This window comes from Leuresthes tenuis, unplaced genomic scaffold (assembly GCF_036924035.1).
Source record: "Leuresthes tenuis unplaced genomic scaffold, fLeuTen1.0.hap1 SCAF_18, whole genome shotgun sequence".
In the NCBI taxonomy this organism is placed as follows: domain Eukaryota; kingdom Metazoa; phylum Chordata; class Actinopteri; order Atheriniformes; family Atherinopsidae; genus Leuresthes; species Leuresthes tenuis.
Window position 1 is genome coordinate 25,996,617 of NW_027325372.1, and position 16,408 is coordinate 26,013,024.

The 16,408-nt window shown below is 42.2% G+C and overlaps 3 non-coding genes and 1 pseudogene across 3 annotated transcripts; all 4 read left to right on the plus strand.

Moving 5' to 3' along the window:
* Positions 1 to 238: 238 nt before the first annotated feature.
* Positions 239 to 429, plus strand: LOC140275940 (U2 spliceosomal RNA). Its single transcript, XR_011908640.1, has one exon. It is a non-coding gene; the product is annotated as a U2 spliceosomal RNA (small nuclear RNA).
* A 410-nt stretch (positions 430 to 839) lies between these two features.
* LOC140275804 (U5 spliceosomal RNA) lies at positions 840 to 953 on the plus strand. Its single transcript, XR_011908518.1, has one exon. It is a non-coding gene; the product is annotated as a U5 spliceosomal RNA (small nuclear RNA).
* A 275-nt stretch (positions 954 to 1,228) lies between these two features.
* Positions 1,229 to 1,414, plus strand: LOC140276202 (U2 spliceosomal RNA). The gene has a single exon (XR_011908871.1). It is a non-coding gene; the product is annotated as a U2 spliceosomal RNA (small nuclear RNA).
* A 458-nt stretch (positions 1,415 to 1,872) lies between these two features.
* LOC140276278 (U2 spliceosomal RNA) lies at positions 1,873 to 2,077 on the plus strand (annotated as a pseudogene).
* The last annotated feature ends 14,331 nt before the right edge of the window (positions 2,078 to 16,408 follow it).

Below are 16,408 nucleotides of genomic sequence, written 5' to 3' on the forward strand. Positions count from 1 at the left end.
GAGTCGCCTTACTTGTTGCGACTTTGCCGATGTTCGAAGCTGGAGTGCAAAGTTGTTGCTTGAATGGTGCTCGCTGGAGCGTGTGGTAGTGTAAAGTTATACCATTTAAAAGGGCTGAAGAGTGCTCAGTGCAGCGGGTGGGCGGAGGTGCAAAGTGACACTATGGCCATAAAAAGAACACCGCTACAAGTGCGCATTGTGCCAGGAAGGGCCCTCGGACGTGAACCAGTGGACAGTTATCGCTTCTCGGCCTTTTGGCTAAGATCAAGTGTAGTATCTGTTCTTATCAGTTTAATGTCTGATATGTCCTCTATGCGAGGACTACATATTAAATGGATTTTTATCAATAGGAGTTGAAAAAGGAGCTTGCTCCGTTCACTCCAAGCATCGACCCGGTACTGCAGTGCCGCTGGGAACGGTGCGCTCTCCTCTGCTCTTGTGAAAAAGCAAACAGCGGTGCAGGATGGAAGTTTCAGGGAGCCTAAGATGAAACTTTCTTTTAATCTGCTGAGAAAAGAGGGTGAATGCGAAGCAGACTTTAACACGGCTCTGGGAGCGAGCCGAGTGCGGGCTAACCGGGACAATTGCTTGAAAGAAACGCGACACCGAATGAGCAGTCAGAACAAAGCCTCAATACGGTGTTCCCGTGTTGTTTGTGGCTGCCTTGTCTTTTGCACAGAGTAAAAGACAAGGCAGCCATCGAATAGGGCCCGATTGTTCCTACTTGGTCAGCCGAGGAGCAAGGGGGGGAGCAAGCGTCTCAACCAAGCAAAGCTCACCATGGGGAAGGTGGCTATGCCAACTAGCCTGATGCCCTGCTCCCGCAGTGATGGATAATCGTACACTGGTTTCTCTTCATAATGTACAAGTCTTTCGCCTTTTACTAAAGACTTCCGTGGAGAGCAGCACTAATGAATTGTTTCTATTTTTGGCAGGCTTTACCTTTGCGGGTGAAGCCCTTTCTGTCTGTGCAAAAGAAATCTTGTTACTGTGCAGAGTGACTTCTCTGAGTAGAGTCGCCTTACTTGTTGCGACTGTGCCGATGTTGCTTGAATGGTGCTCGCTGGAGCGTGCGGTAGTGTAAAGTTATACCATTTAAAAGGGTTGAAGAGTGCTCAGTGCAGCGGGTGGGCGGAGGTGCAAAGTGACACTATGGCCATAAAACGAACACCGCTACAAGTGCGCATTGTGCCAGGAAGGGCCCTCGGATGTGAACCAGTGGACAGATATCGCTTCTCGGCCTTTTGGCTAAGATCAAGTGTAGTATCTGTACTTATCAGTTTAATATGTGATATGTCTATGCAAGGACTACATATTAAATGGATTTTTATCAATAGGATTTGAAAAAGGAACGGTGCGCTCTCCTCTGCTCTTGTGAAAAAGCAAACAGCGGTGCAGGATGGAAGTTTCTTTTAATCTGCTGAGAAAAGAGAGTGAATGCGAAGCAGACTTTAACACGGCTCTGGGAGCGAGCCGAGTGCGGGCTAACCAGGAGAATTGCTTGAAAGAAACGCGACACCGAATGAGCGGTCAGAACAAAATCTCAATACGGTGTTCCTGTGGTGTTTTTATAAAATGCGGTGTAAAAAAGGTGTGAATGCCCCATAGAAAACTAAAAGGTGGAGCGGAAGTGTTCGGCTGCAAGAAGGTGTGAATGTCCGACTTTATTTGGTGAAAAGCAGGTGAAGCAAGGTCTGAATGCCTTAACCTTTTCTTACCCGCTTTTTACCAACTATGGTCGGACATTCGCAGCATCTTACAGCCGAACACCACCTCTCTAGCTTTTGATGATGTATGGTTGGGCATTCGCACCTTTTCTTACCCATTTTTGAGGAATTATGGGTGGACATTCACACCTTCTTGCAGCTGAACACCTCTTCTCCCACTTATGATCATGTGCGGTTGGATATTCGAAAAATGTTTGAGTATCTGTACTTATCAGTTTAATATGTGATATGTCTATGCAAGGACTACATATTAAATGGATTTTTATCAATAGGAGTTGAAAAAGGAGCTTGCTCCGTTCACTCAAAGCATCGACCCGGTACTGCAGTACTGTCCCCACAGTCCATAATGTAGAAAAGAGAGAAAAAAGCCTTTCTGATTTGGTGTGTGTGCTCACAGTGCAGAGTGTAGAGAAAAGAGAGAAAAGAAAGCCGTTTTGGTGTCACGGGTGTTGTGACTTACACACACACATTTCTGAATTGAGAAAGGAAATTATTTTAGAGAAAGCACTAGAGTTTAGATCCCACATTTGTTGATAGGCATTCATTTAATTTTTCTTTTAATCAGTTTTAAAGTGAATACTAACTGAGAAATGAAAAAGGTGAAGAGTTTAGAAGCTTGGTTCAAGAGCAAAACTTGGTTTATGATCAGCTGAGTCTCTAAACAGAACAGCAAAGGGCTTCATCGAACATTTAAAAAAGATTCAGATTGTTAGAATATCCAGAATTTATAGGAATGGTGGTGATTACTCTTATTTTCTAGAATGGAAATAACTGCACCATGTCTGTTTTATGAATTTAAGGGGCTAAAAAGTTTTGTTCTCGTTTTTCTATGATTAACCGAATGTATGTGAGAGTCCAAACAGACAGAAGGGTTACGGCCGAGCACTGGACCTTCCAAAAAAGATGAGACAGGCTGGACCTGTGCCATACTAGTTAAGACCTGCCTGTGGATAACAGGTTCTTTAAACTCTCACACACACAAACTCACACACGTTCGCACACATACACCCACACACACACACACATTCTTGAACTTGCTGCAAGATTAAACATTTGCATTAACTGACTCCAGCAACTCTGAGTCTCATTGAGAGACTTTTCTCAACAATTGGGTCCTCAAACCAGATCTCAACGTTTTTTCCGCTTTCCAGGGTCGGAGCTGAAACCGTGCACGGGGGAGTCCAGTACTTCTAATGAAAGACCCCCTGCTGAATTGCGGTAATTAGGGGCCAGTGTCCACTGAAAGGGGGAAAAAGGGACGAGATCGTACTTTTGAATCAATGGCCAGAAGCCATTGGCAGTGCAGGCATCAACAATAATGGTGTTATTTCACCCATTAACACTTAAGGTACCTCATGCAGTGGCTGTGATATGGTTACTTAACAAAATATCTTTACCAGACATCTCTCCTACATAACAGTTCTTCTTTCACAGCCACACCTTGTTGTCGAGAGATGTGCTACACTTAATCCATCCACACTGCTACCTACCCCACAGATGGAAAGCCTCATGATTGCATGTCAGAAATAACCATCAGTGTTTTACCCAGGCCAGACTTAACTGATATACGTTATGAAAATGCAGAAATAACTATATTTATTCAACAGGTCAAGCAAAAAACCCTGATGGCACAAATGCTACAGGATTTGCAGTAGTAACAGAAACTGAAGTTTTCTTAAAACAACCACTACCAAAAAATTACTCTGTTCAAGCAGTCGAATTGGTAGCTTTAACTGAAGCTTGTAAATTAAATAACAAAAAGGTTGTTAACGTTTACACTGACAGTCAGTATGCCTTCTCAACTGTACATGTGTTAACACAGCATTGGAAAAACAGGTATGTTGACATCCACAGCTAAATGTATAAACTACAAATATTTTAGCATTATTAGATGTTATTCAATTGCCATCTACAATAGACTCGTATGAATGACCGGAAGGAAAACCATACTGCCAAAGAATTTGTTTAAATATGCTGCAGTATTGAGCCACGGACCATGTCATGTCTCAACAGGAGGGATGGAAGCAATAATGAACAAGGTTTTTACAGCATATGGTTTTACTAATTATTGAATTTTTTTTTTTAGAATAAATAAATTAATAAAGTTTTGTCTAGCAGGTCAAATATGTGCAAAATACATTCCACAGGGCAATCTAAGACCAAAACGAAGATAATTCCCTAAGCCAGTGTATCTTTTTCAACATATTTGTTTGGATTTCATTATTTCATTATTGTGTAGATTTCATTGAACTAAATTAATGTTAAGGGAAACGATTCTGCTCAGTGACAACAGAGGTTTTTACCAAATGGTCTGAAATATTTCCATGTGCACAAGCAGATGCACTCTCAGTAGCAAAATCACGCGTAAAATAACTCATTTCTAGATTTGAAATTCCTGAAAAGATCTTCAGTGATAATTTGACACACTTTGTAAACAATGTCATCTCACTGATGGCAAAGAACTTAAAATAGACCTTAGAAACCACTGTGATATAGAAGGTTTCGCTAACACATTGGAATTGTTTTACTATTTACATATGCATGTGCAGTGAAGAATTGCTTGCTGCTGATAAATGCAAAGAAGAACAGCTTACACATAGATGCTCACATATAGGCTGCTGAATGCAATGAAGACCTGCTTATCCAGTAAAGTTCAATGTCAATGTGTAATATTCAATTAGGATTTGCAAAACAGTGAAGTTAAACAATGAATGGGTCCATAGTCGGTATGAGAAGACTACAGGAATATTTACCTGGGTGTACGTTCAAACAGAGATGAGAAAATTGCGATAAATTATTGTTTGTTTGTTTGTTAGTATGTATATGAATGTTATGTGTATAAACTGTGTTGAGTTGTAGTTACTCAGTAGTGTCTCAGTGAAACAACCGACGGGGGAAGCCTTGCGGTGACAACAAAAGCAGTGTTTTACTGATCAGTCAAGTTGCTCCAGTGTACTCCATACAAACTGGTTGGCTACTGAAGGGATAGAAAATGGGGAATACTTGTTTTAAAGCAAACAAGGAATTAGATGGGTAAAATACATGTTTTAACGGGACCCAGACAATATTATATAGATGTCGCCACTGAAGTAAAGAACATTTACGTGGGATGGTGTGAGGGTCCTCGTTTGGCTGACGTTCGCCGATATGCTCGCCATGCTCAGAACCAAGTTGAGACGCGTAAGACAACCAAAAGGGACAAGTGTGAAAAGGAGCTGCATTTGGCAACCATGACCATGTATTACGCAGTTGGTGTAAACAGAGGACGAGGCCGAAGTCGAAGACGTGGACGTGTGGGAGAGGAGGTCGAAATGGGCCACGCCAGAGCTATGATCCGAATATTTGTTTTTACTGTGGCCAGACTGGACACTGGAAGAAGGACTGTCCACAGCTAAAAAGTGATGAAATTGGGCAAAAGGCTGACTGAGGGTGGGAGGCAGGTTCTGGACGTCACGCGGCAGCGGAGCCTCCACTAATGGGTGATAGCACAAACACACTCACACATTTTTCCTGCTCTGTGTAGTGAAGCAACGCTTGCCGACTGTGATTCACGTAGTAAAGTTTTGCATGCTATTTCCGTCCTAGAGCAAAGATATTTCTCTCAGAATATAGGAACTTATGTTCATCAGTAGTGACGTCAGGGGAGTTTGATTGTCCTCCAAAGTTAAGTGGAAACCACGTTTACTGTATGTCTGCATCAGGCCAGGTTGTGAAGGAGAAAATGACAATGCCCATTGCGTGTTGTCACTCCCGATGAGCTCTCCTTCAAACACTCATTTTTGTTATCAGAGTTGTGTCCCATTAACCTGATGGGCTGTGATCTCATGTGTAAATTAGGCATTATTTTAACTTCTACACCAGAGGGTGTTAAGGTTATGTTACAGCCTGACAAAGTTTTCACAGCAGTGCAGTTTGATTCATCGGCACTTACATATGCTTATGAGTGGAAACTTCCCAGCTCTCCTTTTTCACAACAACTAGTGGAAGAAGCAAAAGCGTTAGTTTCACCCCTTTCTGATTTCATGCAACCTACTGATTTGCACTGCACATCACACATTTCTTTGGGGCCTGACAATGACTATGAGAAGAAGTGAAAAAATATGTGCGCCTACTTTATTGGCTGTGTCGCTCACTCCAGAGCACTTCGATTTTTTTAATGTTTGTGGTACTCGCCCTCACATTTCCTTGGCCAAACGTACACACTGGCAGTGACAAGGTGTGGGAGAGTTTGTTGCTACATGTCAGAAAGAAATGGAGTGGACTGTTTCACCTGCTGATCCAAATTTGATGTTTTCTGAACGATTGTCAGCATACAAAAAAACATTTTTGAGTACAATGCATTGTCAAAGAACTGTGGACTTAATTCCTACCACAGAATCACATTTTGAAGCATGTTTTTTATCTGAAACAGATTTGTCTTCGATACCCATGTTGGCTGAAGTGCAAATATGATGTGGGGTTGATAAAAGGCTGTGAACCAGTAATTGTCACCCCTAAATCAGACTTTTGTCCATGTAAAAAACAATACCCTTTTAAGCCTGAAGCAATTAAAGGGATTAAACCTGTTTTTCAATCTTTTCAGAAAACAGGCGTTATTGTTCCTTTTGAAAATTCACCTGTGCTTACTCCATTGTTTCCTGTTAAAAAGATTAAAGATGCTGGCCAGCCAGATGAATGGCGTTTTGTACAGGACCTCCAAGCGGTGAATGCTGCAGTTCAGCCACATGCTCCTACTGTGCCCAACCCACACACTATTTTGTCTCAAATTACATCAGATGCACAGTTTTTCTCAGTGGTTGACTTGTCGCCAGTGCACCCTGATAGCCCATTTTGGTTTGCTTTTTAGTTTGAAGGGAGATCTTGGACTTTTACCCGGTTATGCCAGGGGTACTGTGAAAGTCCCACTATTTACAATGCTGCCCTCAAAGCTAGTCTGGATTAACTTCAATCAACCACAGGCTCTGCTCTTTTGCAGTATGTGGATGACATCCTTTTATGTGGTCCATCTAAACAACAGTGTGAAAAAGACAGTGAATCTGTTGAAACATCTTCCTTCTTATGGCCATAAAGCCACCCTTTCTAAGTTACAATTTGTACAGGACGAAGTCACCTTTTTGGGTCATGTGATTTCTAAGGATGGGCGCTCACTTTCTCCTAAACGTGTTGCTGCAGTTCAGATCATTCCTAAACCGGTTACTAAAAAACAGCTTATGTCATTCTTAGGTATAACATCTTACTGCAGGAACTTTATTCCTAACTACTCTTTTCTCGAAGCTCTCTTAGGTGCTCTTATCCATGGTAAAGGCAGCTGCAGTTATGACATGCAGCTCTAGTCAGCTGATCGTGTTCCATGTACTCCTGAGGCTGAATCAGCCTTTAGTCAGCTTAAGCTGGCTCTTCAAACAGCACCAACACTTGGCATTCCAGATCCTCATAAACCTTTCATACAGGCAGTTGATGAGAAGCATGGTTGTATGACATCTGTTCTTATGCAGGAACATGGGGCAGGCAAAGGCCAGTGGCTCATTTCTCAGCAAAACTGGACTCTGTGGCTGCAGGCCTGCCTGGTTGTCTTCGTGCTGTTGCAGCTGCAGAGAAAGCTGTCCTGGCCTCCCAAGATATTGTGGGCTACGCTAATTTGACTGTTTTGGTTCCTCATGCTGTTGCCATTATTCTTCTTGAGCAGAAAACTTCACATCTTTCAACTGCTTGTTGGATCAGATACACCTCTGTGCTCCTTGATATGCCAAATGTCACTGTTAAACGTTGTACTGTTCTGAATCCTGCTACTTTGCTTCCGACTCCTGAGGATGGGGAGCCTCATGACGCTCATGAAGCTGTTTTGGAACAAGTTTGTACACCCCGACCTGATCTTTTAGAGACTCCTCTTCCAAACTCTGACATGATTCTTTTTGTAGATGGATCAGCTTTGCGTGATCCAGCCACAGGTACTAACTGTGTTTGGTTTGCAGTATGTTCTTCACATGACACTTTGTTGTCTGGTTCTCTTCCTAAACATTTCTCTGCTCAAACTACTGAGCTTATTGCACTTACTGAAGCTTGTAAGTTGGCAGCTGGTAAGTCTGTCACTATTTACACAGATTCCAGATATGCTTTTGGTGTTGTTCATGACTTTGGTGCGCTGTGGAAACACAGGCATTTCCTTAAATCAGATGGTAAAACTATTCTGAACTCCAAGCAGGTTTCTGATCTTCTTGATGCGATCCTTTTGCCTACAGCAATCTCGGTCTGTAAGTGTGCGGCTCACACTAACTCAGACGATCCTGTTGCTTGTGGCAATGCCAGAGCTGATGCTGCAGCTAAGCAAGCAGCTAATTTTTTTCCTGTTTTCGCTTCCCTCTCTTTGCAGGCAGAAGACTCCCTCACAGATCTCCATGCTTTGCAAACTTTTGCCTCTGCAGATGAAATTTGGTCCTCTGGACGCATTTGGTCCTCTGTGGGTGCAACTCATACGGATGGTGTTTGGATGGGACCTGATGGTAAACCCTGTCTACCTAAACATTTTTTTCCTCATTTTTCAAAATTGACACATGGGTTGGACCATGTGTCAAAAGGGGGGATGCTGAATGCACTCACTGCTCAGTGGTTCACAAAAGGGTTCAGTTCATATGCGCAAAAATACTGTCAGTCATGTATGGTTTGTGCCACACATAATGTAGGAAAGGCATTACACACATCGCAAGTTGCACACCCTCCACCAGAGAAACCTTTTGAACATTTGATGATGGATTTTGTTGAACTCACACCAGCTGAAGGAAAGAAATATGCACTAGTAATAGTGGACGTGTTTAGTAAATGTGTTGAAGTTTTCCCTGCAAAACATGCAAACAGTAATGCAGTGACTAAAGCACTGCTAAACAGAAATCATTCCTAGATGGGGCATTCCAGAGAAGATCAGCAGTGATAATGGCACACATTTTGTAAACACTGCATTGACTGAGGTTGGTAAATTCCTGGGAATAAGCTTGCGCACACATTGTGCTTATCATCCACAGAGTGGAGGTGCTGTGGAAAGAGAAAATGGTACATTAAAGTCCAAGTTAGCCAAATGTTGTGAAGAAACAGGTCTGCCATGGACAAAAGCATTACCTATTGTGCTTACCTACATGAGAATGAGAATCAGAGCTCAAGTGAATCTCAGCCCATTTGAAACTTTATTTGGCAGACCTCCTAACCTGGGATTGGGACCTGTAACCAGACCCCTCCCTTCCACAACTGTTTGTGATGATGCTATGTTGTCTTACTGTCGAAACCTTTCCACTGTTCTATCTCAAGTTTCACAGACAGTAAAAGCAGCCCTTCCAGCCACAGAAAACACACCACTCCAACCAGATGACAGGTGGTGAAGGAACTTCGCAGGAAACATTGGAAGTCCAAACGTTGGCAAGGCCCGTTCCAGGTGCTACTGGTCACTCACACAGCTGTTAAAGTTGCAGAGAGAGCAACCTGGATTCATGCCAGTCACTGTAAGAAGGTACCAGAACCAGTAGATGACTTCCACCCTGACATACATCAGCCTAACCAACACGCCCGGAAGGACAAAGATAAGAGTCAGCAGTAAAAGCTGTACTCCACCGGTGTGTTAAGTGCTAGTAACCTCTGACACCGAAGATTGAAACATCCTTACTGAGACCAGCGATGAAGATGATCATACACATGCTGTGAACCATGGAAGAAACTGTTTGTTGTTTGTATTTTCTTATTTGTAACCAGCATGTGCACATTGTATCTTGATTTCACAGGAAGCAATAATACAGGGCTGCTGTATTTCCCCACGACCCGAGAGACCACCAGACGCCCGAAGCCACACAGCCCCCCCCAGCACACACCCAACCGCCCAGAGCGACGGGACAGCAACCCACCACCACCACTATGTGATCAAGCTAATCAGAAGGGACCAGAGAGAATTAAATTCAGCCAATTGATGTTTTGAGGAAGCAGACATTGTTTCCATGCTAATATAATCTAAAAGAAAATTTCTAAACTGGTTAATACACAGATTGTTCTTCGCTTTCCAGTTCATGAGAATAGTTTTCTTTGCTATACATAACACTGTGAGGATCATGTGTGCTAAGCTAAATTCCACATTGATGTTGTCTAAGTCACCCAGTATGCACAGTGTGGGGCATGCAGGAATGCTACACTTTAGTCATGTTGATAGGTCCGCACAGACTTCAAGCCAGAACCTCTGGACAGGCGCACAAAACCACAAAGCGTGTGCATAATCATCAGGTGTGTTATCTGTGCAATGTGAGCAGATGTTTGAGTGTGTTAGACCTATCCTGAACATCCTTTGTCCTGTATAGTGTGTTCTATGAAGAATTTTGTATTGTATGAGCTGTAAATTAGGATTTCGAGTCATTCTGAAGGTGTTCAAACATATATGTGGCCAGAAGCTATGACTAGAACTGATGGATAAATACGCCTCCCATTTTGAGGACGGTAGAGACATTGTGTCATCTATCTTAGACAATAATTTATATATTTTTGATAGTAGTTTTGGGGTGCAGATGCTTAGAAATTCTACTACCCTAATCAGGAGTTGTAAGTCTGGTTGGTGGAGGATATATTTCTTTGTTATTATAGACTTAAGTTGTTGATATTCTAGGAATTTATTGCTGCCTATCTCATGTTGTGATATGAGCTCATCAAATGAAATAAAATGTCCATTTTGGATTATATGTTCCAGATGTTTGATTCCTTTGATCTTCCAGAGAGTAAAGTTTAGCATTTTTTTGTTTTGCAGGATGTCAGGATTGTTCCAGATGGGTGTAAGCTTACACGGGACAAGTGAAGACTTTGTTATTTTAAGAAATTCCCACCAGGCTGTCAGAGAGGTGCTGATGTTAATGCTCTTGAAACATTTGTGATTTTTTACGTTTTGACTAATAAGTGGCAGGTCAGAGATTTCCAGATTATCACACAATGCTTGTTCTATATTTATCCATGGTTCATCTATTGGGCTAGGTTTAAACCATTTTGATATATACTGTAACCTATTGGCTAAGGAATAGTGCTGAAAATTAGGTAAATCTAATCCACCACTGTCCTTGGTCTTCTGTAGGGTTTTTAAACTAATACGTGGTGGTTTGTTTTTCCACAGAAATTTGGAGATGCATGAACCTAGTGACTTAAACCAAGTAGCAGATGGTTTTATGGGGATCATTGAGAACAAATAGTTAACTTTTGGTAGTATCATCATTTTAATGGTTGTAACTCTCCCCATAAGTGATATAGGTAAGGACTTCAAACGAGAGAGATCGTCCTCTACTGTCTTTAATAATTGCACATAATTTAGCTTTGTTAGCTCTGAGAGCCTGGAGGAAATGTTTATGCCTAAATATCTAATATTTCCTGACTGTAAAGTGATCGCAGGTATATTCTGGTCCCTATAGTTAATGGGCAGAACTGTGGTCTTAGACCAATTGATAGAGTAGTCAGAAAGTGCTGAGAATTTATTTATGAGTGTGATCGTGTGAGTGAGAGACGTCTGTGAGTTCTGAAGGAAAAGTAATACATCATCAGCATAAAGACTTATTTTATGCTCAATATTTTGGGGTTGGATGCCTTTAATATTTCTATCTTGTCTGATAGCAGCTGCTAAAGGTTCGATGAAAATAGCAAAAAGTGAGGGCGAAAGTGGGCAACCCTGTCTTGTACCTCTCTGCAGACTGAAGCTTGGAGAAGTTTGATCATTTGTCCTGACACTTGCACTTGGGGAGTCAGTTATTTTCTTTTGAGGAGATAAGAGGCTTTAATAATAATATCTTGCAAGAGAGAACAACACAGTACAGAATACAGAGTTGCTCTGACCACTGAAGCAAAAACACACAGTTATATTGCCCACTCATCACGTCATCTGTTTTTGGGTATAGTTGATTGTTCTTCTAACTTTCCTCCCCAACCATTAGTTGAGGTTACCCAGACACACTCGTAAATACCAGCCTAACCCTGTCCCCCCTAAAGTGCAGCTATCTCATAATAACAAGCCCACCATTGTAAAGAGGAATTTAAGAAAACAGGGCAGGGTGGTACCTTGCAGCTCAGTCATTTGCAGGTTATACACAGTAACACTCAATACAATGCATATAAGAATTATTTTCCATTACATTCCTCCCTTTTGATTATAATAATACCATTATATTAATCAACCCAAAAGAAACAAGGAAAATAATAACTTTATCTGTAAAACATCAGCCTGCATTTGCACACAACGTGAGTTTAAAATGCAGGCATCATAGTGATAAAGGGTCCAATGATAAACAATCAAAACATGAACAATTAAATATGATTATCTTCATGCCTCTCTAAGTCAGCGTCACTAGAGGAAAAATTTTGAAAGCAAAAAAGTTATTTGAGTCATTTGAATCATTTGGTGAGATACATACAATGAGGCCTTTCACACAGGGAAAAATACAGCAGCCCTGTATTATTGCTTCCTGTGAAATCAAGATACAATGTGCACATGCTGGTTACAAATAAGAAAATACAAACAACAAACAGTTTCTTCCATGGTTCACAGCATGTGTATGATCATCTTCATCGCAGGTCTCAGTAAGGATGTTTCAATCTTCGGTGTCAGAGGTTACTAGCACTTAACACACCGGTGGAGTACAGCTTTTACTGCTGACTCTTATCTTTGTCCTTCCGGGCGTGTTGGTTAGGCTGATGTATGTCAGGGTGGAAGTCATCTACTGGTTCTGGTACCTTCTTACAGTGACTGGCATGAATCCACGTTGCTCTCTCTGCAACTTTAACAGCTGTGTGAGTGACCAGTAGCACCTGGAACGGGCCTTGCCAACGTTTGGACTTCCAATGTTTCCTGCGAAGTTCCTTCACCACCTGTCATCTGGTTGGAGTGGTGTGTTTTCTGTGGCTGGAAGGGCTGCTTTTACTGTCTGTGAAACTTGAGATAGAACAGTGGAAAGGTTTCGACAGTAAGACAACATTAGGGGTAAGCACAATAGGTAATGCTTTTGTCCTGTTTCTTCACAACATTTGGCTAACTTGGACTTTAATGTACCATTTTCTCTTTCCACAGCACCTCCACTCTGTGGATGATAAGCACAATGTGTGCGCAAGGTTATTCCCAGGATTTTACCAACCTCAGTCAATGCAGTGTTTACAAAATGTGTGCCATTATCACTGCTGATCTTCTCTGGAATGCCCCATCTAGGAATGATTTCTGTTTAGCAGTGCTTTAGTCACTGCATTACTGTTTGCATGTTTTGCAGGGAAAACTTCAACCCATTTACTAAACACGTCCACTATTACTAGTGCATATTTCTTTCCTTCAGCTGGTGTGAGTTCAACAAAATCCATCATCAAATGTTCAAAAGGTTTCTCTGGTGGAGGGTGTGCAACTTGCGATGTGTGTAATGCCTTTCCTACATTATGTGTGGCACAAACCATACATGACTGACAGTATTTTTGCGCATATGAACTGAACCCTTTTGTGAACCACTGAGCAGTGAGTGCATTCAGCATCCCCCCTTTTGACACATGGTTCAACCCATGTGTCAATTTTGAAAAATGAGGAAAAAAATGTTTAGGTAGACAGGGTTTACCATCAGGTCCCATCCAAACACCATCCGTATGAGTTGCACCCACAGAGGACCAAATGCGTCCAGAGGACCAAATTTCATCTGCAGAGGCAAAAGTTTGCAAAGCATGGAGATCTGTGAGGGAGTCTTCTGCCTGCAAAGAGAGGGAAGCGAAAACAGGAAAAAAATTAGCTGCTTGCTTAGCTGCAGCATCAGCTCTGGCATTGCCACATGCAACAGGATCGTCTGAGTTAGTGTGAGCCGCACACTTACAGACCGAGATTGCTGTAGGCAAAAGGATCGCATCAAGAAGATCAGAAACCTGCTTGGAGTTCAGAATAGTTTTACCATCTGATTTAAGGAAATGCCTGTGTTTCCACAGCGCACCAAAGTCATGAACAACACCAAAAGCATATCTGGAATCTGTGTAAATAGTGACAGACTTACCAGCTGCCAACTTACAAGCTTCAGTAAGTGCAATAAGCTCAGTAGTTTGAGCAGAGAAATGTTTAGGAAGAGAACCAGACAACAAAGTGTCATGTGAAGAAAATACTGCAAACCAAACACAGTTAGTACCTGTGGCTGGATCACGCAAAGCTGATCCATCTACAAAAAGAATCATGTCAGAGTTTGGAAGAGGAGTCTCTAAAAGATCAGGTCGTGGTGTACAAACTTGTTCCAAAACAGCTTCACAGTCATGAGGCTCCCCATCCTCAGGAGTCAGAAGCAAAGTAGCAGGATTCAGAACAGTACAACGTTTAACAGTGACATTTGGCATATCAAGGAGCACAGAGGTATATCTGAGCCAACAAGATGTTGAAAGATGGGAAGTTTTCTGCTCGAGAAGAATAATGGCAACAGCATGAGGAACCAAAACAGTCAAATTAGCGTAGCCCACAATATCTTGGGAGGCCAGGACAGCTTTCTCTGCAGCTGCAACAGCACGAAGACCACCAGGCAGGCCTGCAGCCACAGAGTCCAGTTTTGCTGAGAAATGAGCCACTGGCCTTTGCCTGCCCCATGTTCCTGCATAAGAACAGATGTCATACAACCATGCTTCTCATCAACTGCCTGTATGAAAGGTTTATGAGGATCTGGAATGCCAAGTGTTGGTGCTGTTTGAAGAGCCAGCTTAAGCTGACTAAAGGCTGATTCAGCCTCAGGAGTCCATGGAACACGATCAGCTGACTGGAGCTGCATGTCATAACTGCAGCTGCCTTTACCATGGATAAGAGCACCTAAGAGAGCTTCGAGAAAAGAGTAGTTAGGAATAAAGTTCCTGCAGTAAGATGTTATACCTAAGAATGACATAAGCTGTTTTTTAGTAACCGGTTTAGGAATGATCTGAACTGCAGCAACACGTTTAGGAGAAAGTGAGCGCCCATCCTTAGAAATCACATGACCCAAAAAGGTGACTTCGTCCTGTACAAACTGTAACTTAGAAAGGCTGGCTTTATGGCCATAAGAAGGAAGATGTTTCAACAGATTCACTGTCTTTTTCACACTGTTGTTTAGATGGACCACATAAAAGGATGTCATCCACATACTGCAAAAGAGCAGAGCCTGTGGTTGATTGAAGTTAATCCAGACTAGCTTTGAGGGCAGCATTGTAAATAGTGGGACTTTCACAGTACCCCTGGCATAACCGGGTAAAAGTCCAAGATCTCCCTTCAAACTAAAAAGCAAACCAAAATGGGCTATCAGGGTGCACTGGCGACAAGTCAACCACTGAGAAAAACTGTGCATCTGATGTAATTTGAGACAAAATAGTGTGTGGGTTGGGCACAGTAGGAGCATGTGGCTGAACTGCAGCATTCACCGCTTGGAGGTCCTGTACAAAACGCCATTCATCTGGCTGGCCAGCATCTTTAATCTTTTTAACAGGAAACAATGGAGTAAGCACAGGTGAATTTTCAAAAGGAACAATAACGCCTGTTTTCTGAAAAGATTGAAAAACAGGTTTAATCCCTTTAATTGCTTCAGGCTTAAAAGGGTATTGTTTTTTACATGGACAAAAGTCTGATTTAGGGGTGACAATTACTGGTTCACAGCCTTTTATCAACCCCACATCATATTTGCTCTTAGCCCAAAGATCATTGGGCACTTCAGCCAACATGGGTATCGAAGACAAATCTGTTTCAGATAAAAAACATGCTTCAAAATGTGATTCTGTGGTAGGAATTAAGTCCACAGTTCTTTGACAATGCATTGTACTCAAAAATGTTTTTTTGTATGCTGACAATCGTTCAGAAAACATCAAATTTGGATCAGCAGGTGAAACGGTCCACTCCATTTCTTTCTGACATGTAGCAACAAACTCTCCCACACCTTGTCACTGCCAGTGTGTACGTTTGGCCAAGGAAATGTGAGGGCGAGTACCACAAACATTAAAAAAATCGAAGTGCTCTGGAGTGAGCGACACAGCCAATAAAGTAGGCGCACATATTTTTTCACTTCTTCTCATAGTCATTGTCAGGCCCCAAAGAAATGTGTGATGTGCAGTGCAAATCAGTAGGTTGCATGAAATCAGAAAGGGGTGAAACTAACACTTTTGCTTCTTCCACTAGTTGTTGTGAAAAAGGAGAGCTGGGAAGTTTCCACTCATAAGCATATGTAAGTGCCGATGAATCAAACTGCACTGCTGTGAAAACTTTGTCAGGCTGTAACATAACCTTAACACCCTCTGGTGTAGAAGTTAAAATAATGCCTAATTTACACATGAGATCACAGCCCATCAGGTTAATGGGACACAACTCTGATAACAAAAATGAGTGTTTGAAGGAGAGCTCATCGGGAGTGACAACACGCAATGGGCATTGTCATTTTCTCCTTCACAACCTGGCCTGAGGCAGACATACAGTAAACGTGGTTTCCACTTAACTTTGGAGGACAATCAAACTCCCCTGACGTCACTACTGATGAACATAAGTTCCCATATTCTGAGAGAAATATCTTTGTTCTAGGACGGAAATAGCATGCAAAACTTTACTACGTGAATCACAGTCAGCAAGCGTTTCTTCACTACACAGAGCAGGAAAAATGTGTGAGTGTGTTTGTGCTATCACCCATTAGTGGAGGCTCCGCTGCCGCGTGACGTCCAGAACCTGCCTCCCACCC